The sequence below is a fragment of the Silene latifolia genome, chromosome Y (genome assembly GCF_048544455.1).
Source record: "Silene latifolia isolate original U9 population chromosome Y, ASM4854445v1, whole genome shotgun sequence".
NCBI classification, from domain to species: domain Eukaryota; kingdom Viridiplantae; phylum Streptophyta; class Magnoliopsida; order Caryophyllales; family Caryophyllaceae; genus Silene; species Silene latifolia.
Genome location: NC_133538.1, coordinates 217,699,448 through 217,707,183, shown reverse-complemented (window position 1 = coordinate 217,707,183; position 7,736 = coordinate 217,699,448).

Here is a 7,736-nt window from a genome sequence, read left to right as displayed (position 1 = left end):
TTTAGATCTACTAATTTAAGTTTCGATTCATCTTCCTTTCATTCTTTATTTTTCAGTTTAATTTCCAAACTTATTTAGTTCGTCAAATTATTGTTGTTATTATGCAAGTTTTGATCGCTTTGTGAGCATAATCGAACACAACACGAGGAACGCATAAAATCAATTGCAGTCGATTTCTCCGCATTTTCGTATGTTCATTTCTATTTCTTTACTAGATTTTGATTTTTTTGCTTATTTAGTTAAATTTTAGGTTATAAACTTCATTAATTAGGTTAATTAAGGAGTTTTGCTCTTGTTTCACTATTTTCCTTCATTCGACTTCCATCGATTTTTTATGCATTCCTTATCTGCTTAATTATTCTTTGAATTGAAGTTTCATTGTTATTGTTCATTGTTAGTTATGGCCGATTTCATGTTTACCTGCTTAATGTTTAGGTTATAAACTTCATTAATTAGTTAAATTTTAGGTTATAAACCTTCTTTGAATTGAAGTTTCATTTTTATTGTTCATTTTTCACTTGGACTTAATGTTTGTCATCTGTTTGTTAAGTTTCGTTTACCTGCTTTTTGTGAAACCTAGAACTTATTTTGTGAATCTAGAAGGTAAATTTGTGAAACCAGTAGCTTATTGTTATATTATCTTCAAACTTGGCCTTAATTTTTGTCATCTGTTTGTTAAGATTTGGTTTACCTGCTTTTGTGAAACCTAGAACTTATTTTGTGAATCTAGGAGGTAAATTTGTGAAACCGGTAGCTTATTGTTATATTATCTTCAAACTTACTCTTACTTCTGTTGTTGTTGCTTGAGTTCTCATTGAATAAGGTCTGCGATTATTCAAAGGTTTGCATAATTACAGAGTTTTGCATAAATTACACTAGCTACTTTATCTTCTGTTGTTGTTGCTTGAGTGTTCATTGAATAAGGTCTGAGATTACAAAGAAGCAGAGAAACAAATTAAGAAGAAAAGAGCAAAATAGATGATTGTAACCACTTATAATGACCAAGTTTCACAAAACAAGCCCTTAGATTTACTGAATAAGGTCTGAGATTCACAAAACAGGGTCTGTGAATTCACCAAATAAAGGTATGAGCAAAATAGATGATTTTAACCACTTATAATGACCAAGTTTCACAAAATAAGCCCTTAGATTCACTGAATAAGCCCTGAGATTCACAAAACAGGGTCTGTGAATTCACCAAATAAAGGAATGAGCGAAACAAATGATTTTAACCACTTATAATAACCAAGTTTCACAAAACAAGGTCTGAGATTCACAAAACAAGGTCTGAGATTCACCAAACAAGGTCTGACAATCTAAACCTTTTTATTTTCCCGGTTTTTGTGCTTCCTAGATCTAATTTTGTGAGGAATTTGTGCTTCCTAGGTCTGAGAATCTCCTTCACCTTTGTTTATTTTCCCAGCTTGTTAGTCCAACTACCTAGGAATTTGTGTTTTGTATTTTCACATTTCTTTTGTTTATCTCATATTTGTATTTCACTTGTTTCATAGACAAGTATGACACCTTGGTGCAATGGTTGTGTTGTTAATCTTCTTGACGAAGATCAAAAGTCATTTCGCGCACTTTATGTCACTGAAAAACAAACAGCTATGGATTTCTCTTTTTCGCCGTTAAAGGAAGTTATAGTGCCTGGCCGTCACTATCAAGCATGTCATTCTGTTTTCAATAATGAAGATCTTATGGAAAAAATCTTCTCAAAAATTAATCATAAGGAAGATAAAGCAAATATGGCGCTCGTTTGTCGAAATTGGGCTCAACTATTTCTGATACACAAAAGTGCACCTGGGGTCACCTTGGCATATTGGCTTTCTGTAGACATAAATGATATGAATGGTGTTCGGACTATTCGTAGGGGTCCTAACATAGTCTTTCAAACATGCAAATGTTTCATGACAGAGAATATGATTGCCACATTCATACTGCATTATATGCAAGCAAAAATTCCATCTCAGAGTACTCATCTCAATGCTCTTGATGATGCTGCACGCAGTGCAGTTAATGAGTCATTGATTGTTTTAAAAGCTACGCCGAGTGAAGAACGAGATATAGCTATTGACATTGCTGCTGACTTACTACTCACTCGTAGAGATATATCTTTTCTTGACTTACCTCTGATGATGATGTATATATAGCTTAGAGTTGTCCCTTGTTTGTAATGTACTATCTGTGTAACTAGGGCTTTGCACTTTAAGGTTTTAACTTTGCCCTTTTGTTATTTTGTATAATTTCGTAGTAGTGTCAACCTTCTGTATAATTACGTACGTCTTAGTTTAACATTTTGGATAACATAAATTATCATGTAATGTTGTACTTTTGTTTTAAAAATTTGCATGGATCACTTTTCTATGTATTATGCAATGTTCTTTACTTATGACTTTCTATTTAATTTTGTATTTGTTTTCTTACATATTCTTCTATGCACTTATAATGACCAACTTATTTTGTGAATTGTGGATCTTCTTTTGTGAATCTTGCAACTTATTATGTGAATCCTGGAAATTATTTTGTGAATCCTGGAACTTATTTTGTGAACTTATTTTGTGAAGGTCTGAATAAGGACTTAAATTCACTGAATAAGGTATGAGATTCACAAAACAAGGTCTGTGAATTCAACAAATAATGTTTTGAGCAAAATAGATGATTTTAACTACTAATAATGACCAAGTTTCACAAAAAAAGCCCTTAGATTCACTGAGCAAGGTTTGAGAATCACAAAACAAGGTCTGTGAATTCACCAATTAAAGGTATGAGCAAAATAGATGATTTTAACCACTTATAATGACCAAGTTTCACAAAACAAGCCCTTAGATACACTGAACAATGTCTGAGATTCACAAAAACAAGGTCTGAGAATCTAAACCTTACTGACCAAGTTTCTTTATTTTGTGAACTTATTTCCCTTTGCTTTGTGAATAATAGGTTTTACCGAGTTGTAGGAATCAAGGCAAGCCAAGATGAAGCGACGTGCTGAGGACGTACTGAAGCTACTGCACCACTCTATTGAAGCACCTACTGAAGCTACCGAACCAGTCCCTAAGCCACCTACAAAAAAGACAAGAATTTACAAAGACAGACTGCCTGTGTTGAGGACTTGGATGTCTCCTTCTGGGCTTTACCACTTTCTCAACAATAAGAAGAATCCACCATCAGATAAGCAGATTGAAGCTATACAAGTAATGGGATTTGGTTCTCTATTGCATCTTAAAACAGATGTTGTTCCGGGTCAGTTGGCGTACTGGCTAGTTTCAAATTATGACCAATGTACATGATCGTTGTGTGATGGGAAACTCCTTGTTTTAGAGGAAGATATCCATCTGTGCATGGGATTGCCAATGGGTCCAAACATTGTCGAAGAAGCAAAAATTGGAGATAAGTGCCCTTCTTATGTGTCTCTTTTGGAGGAGTTCAGAAGTCAATACAAAGGTAGTTCCATTGAGCTCAAACACATTATGGAAAAGCTCTCTACACAAAGAGATGGTGGAGATGATTTCAAACGCACTTTCATCATTTATATCTTCAATGCTTTTTTAGGCGGTGTTGTAGGCAATCGGGCTAGTTTGAGACTTCTTAAAAGTTTGGCAAACACTGAGTTGATCTCCAAATTCAACTGGTGCAATTTCATCAAACGCAAATTGGCTGGCCAAGTTGAGTCTTGGCAAAAGGAGGAGTGGAAGACCCAAAAGCTGAAAGAAAATTGGTTTGGTGGACCTATTATGGTCTTGGTTTTCATTTATATTGACCGATTTGTCTTCAAAGCACGCCTTGTTACTCGGCAGTTTCCAACGCTCTCAACTTGGACTAAAGAAGCTATAACCAAGAGAGTTAAGCATGAACTGAATGACAAAAATTCGGACAAGAAAACTTTTGGCAGGGGTTCTATTGAGCCTCCAATGGTCTTCAACCACCATATTCCACAGTTGTGTCCTCCTCCTCCAAAGATTGAGCTCGGTCAGTCTTCCAAATCAACAATTCAAGATAAAGCATCCGAAGGCGCTAAAAATTACCGCTACCCGGGAATGAAGGCACTGGTGAGTTTGTCCATAAACTTGCGTTTTCCGCAAAGGCAGTGGCTCAAGATTTTTCGGATTTCAAATCACTTGTTAGTCAAGCTCCCTCCAAACTGCCTTCAACAACAGTGAAGAAACTAGTTGCAGCTGTAGATGGCATAGCAGAAGCATTTAAGTTATCTCAACAAGAGGATGATGCTGAAAATGTGAATGATGTGAAGAATGAGGAAAAGGTGTTGGACATTGTGGATGAGAATATCGCTGAGAAAGTGGTTGACGATATTCATGAGAATGTGGAGAAAGGTGGGGAGAATGTGGATAATTTTTATAGGTGGACTGAGGCTGATTTGTTGGCGGGATTGGATGCGATGGGTGAAGCTTTGCAACCAATAGCGCGACATCATTCACCACCACCAAATGCAGAATACCCATCCTTTAGGCTTCTAGCAGATGATGACCATTTGTTGTCTCAACCTGAGCCTGAGCCTGACGCATATGCTGCTGTGTCATCCCTCCTTGTGGATGTCATCCCTCCTTTCACTGAGCCCACTCCTTTGGTAGGGAACACATCCTCTTACGCTGCTCTGGATGATGTTCTTCCTGACAAGGACGTCCTTGAGCCTACAATTATTGAGATAACAGCTGCTCCTCCTACTACTGTGGTACTGAAGACAACTTGTGATGTTATTTGCCTACCAGATACTCCACTTGTTTCAACAATCGATAAAACATCCGTCGAAGAAACGATCCGTCGGAATGTCTATATTCGTCGATCGCCACGTCATTTGGCAAAGTCGATTGCCCGTGTTCCTTGCAAAACCCCGACTCTCGCCGCAATCCCATCTCCCTTATCTCCCTTACCAATTGAAGAGGATGTTCCAGGTCGTGGTAAGAGGAGGGTTGTAGTTCCAGCTGAAGTTATCCGATCGCCCTATTTGCAAAGAAATCTTAATGTTTTTAGGGATTTGAATCAAGCTGAGAAATAAGTATTAGATTTTATACTTGGCGAATCATATGATGAAACGGAGCTTCTTTTCCAAAGTGAATGTCAGACTTTGACTAGGAGCCAGTTGAAGAGTGTGCCTGAAGTCGATCGGATATCATCTCATGTCATAGATGTGTATTGTGAGATCTTAAATATTATTGAGATATTCAAATCCCGGACTTCCCCTTCTCGTTTATTTGTGCCGTATAGAAATGAAAGTGTTAGTCTTATTACCCTGTACTTTATCCAATTCTCTGAGTCTATTTTACATGATGTTCACTTCTAATCGTTACTCATACTGATCTTATTTTTTTGTTCCCAGTGTCTCTCCAATGTTGATGTTTCTGTAGTTCAACTAGTAAGTCTTTGATTTTGGTCTGCTTATATTTCAACTTAAGTTCATTTTTGTCTTTTTTATTCACTGCATTTTTGTCTTTTTAATTCAGTTTACTTTTTGTCCTTTTTCGGGTTTTGCTCCAATAGTCTCCGCCTCCTGCCCACCTTTCTTGATTTGTATCGACCTCAGAACTAAAAGTAGCAAAGTGCAAATCATCCATCCTATGAAAGGCAGATCTGTTGATTATTCTTGTTTTATCCAACCTTTGGTACGTCTATTGTTTCCATTTTGCTTAGGGAAATGTGTGTTATTGTGATTCTACTAGGAAATAACTTTGTGAATGTATGACTTTATTTTGTGAAGCCTACACTTAAGTTTCACAAAAACAAGCCCTAAGATTCACTGAACAAGGTCTGAGATTCACAAGATAAGGTGTGAGATTCACAAAATTAAGACAAAAATAGATGTTTTTAAACTACGACCAAGTTTCATATAACAATCCCTAAGATTCACTTAACAAGGCCTGAGATTCACAAGATAAGGTCTTAGATTCACAAAATTATGAGCAAAGTAGATGATTTTATTTTAAACCACGACCAAATTTTCACAGAACAAGCCCTAAGATTCACTGAACAAGGCCTAAGATTCACAAGATAAGGTCTGAGATTCATAAAATTAAGAGCAAAATAGTTGATTTTAAACCACGACCAAATTTTCACAGAACAAGCCCTAAGATTCACTGTACAAGGTCTGAGATTCACTAGATAAGGTGTGAGATTCATAAAATTAAGAGCAAAATAGATGATTTTAAACCACGACCAAGTTTCACAGAACAAGCCCTAAGATTCACCGAACAAGGTCTGAGTAGATGAATTTCCTTTCTTTATACCTGTGCTAAGAAAGACTGATTTCTCTTTTGTACATACGAAAAGAAAAGCTCATCCGGCTTCTTAAACCAAAGGTGCCAGCACTGAGAAGTATTCTGTGGACGCCCGAAGTGTTTATCCCAAAATCAAACTTACCTTCTGATGAAATAGATAATGGCATCTATTTATTGAACATATTGGAGAATTACAAAGGAAACAAAAGTGATTGTCCAATAACCTTATATACTGTAAGATTACTTTTTCAATTCTATTTATACATTGATAAATATAAATTTTTATAAGTTTGCAATACATTATTATTCCTCTTTTTCCATTTATTGGAAGTTCAGGTGAAGCGTTTTGCACTGAGGGTGTGCTATCAGATTATTACATGTGGTAAGAACGTATTAAGAGATAGAGTGAAAAAAGATGCACTAGAATGGAGTCGTGTACCGCTTTAAGAACCTTCTTCTTTTAATATTATCATATTTTTCATGCAAAACCTTTAGTACTTTAGTTGATTAAATGATGTTTATATGCTCGTATTGTGGCAGTGGCTCTCGACACTTCCTTACAGTGACCAGCAATTGTTGGATTATGTATGCAGATTAAAATCGGCACAAACTAAATTGTAATGATTTTGCTTTGATTTTACAATATAAAAGTTATATGATTTTGATTTGATTTTACAATATAAAAGTTATATTGTGAGAGATATTGACTAATTGCATTTCCTCATTATTTAAGTGACGCTATGGTGTCCACTCCATGGATGGAAGTCACAAGAGAGGCTTTACAGACCCTTGGACCACGTGGCTTTGTTATGGATCAGGTAAGTATCATTTTCCTTTCCTTTTTCTTTTCATGTTTCATTTTACTTTTTTTGTGAATCCCAGAACTTGTTTTGTTAATCCTAGACCTTATTTTGTGAATCCTGGACCTTGTTTTGTGAATCTTGGAGCTTATTTTGTGAACTTATTTTTGTGAATCCTGGAACTTGTTTTGTGAATCTTGGACCTTATTTTGTGAATCCTGGACCTTATTTTGTGAATGTTGGAACTTATTTTGTGAATCCTTTGCCTATGTTTTGTTAAATTTGATTTTGTAGGTGATTGATATGTTTTGAGTGAAATCCACACTCGGTAGATCAGATCTCCTCTACTTGCCAACCACAGTATATGTGAGCTTCAAATCCTTTAAATGTTGATATTCAAGTATTTGCTCCTCCCTGGTTTATTAAAATGGTCCTACTTTTGTCACATGCAGAACGTTCATGAAGAACGCAACCCAGCTATTTGGGGTCAATACATGAAGCCTGATTACATTCCATTTGATGGGAGCAATATCCAAAAGGTGAAAGATCCCTCTTCTACTATTTATGTTCTTTTTTATTTATTTTCGTTCATGTGTATTGTTAATTGGTTTGTCTATTACAGGTTTTTATCCCTATGTTTAACGATAAGTGTCGTCACTGGTGGGCTTGCGTTTGCGATTTAAAGCAAAAAAAAAATTTCATCCTC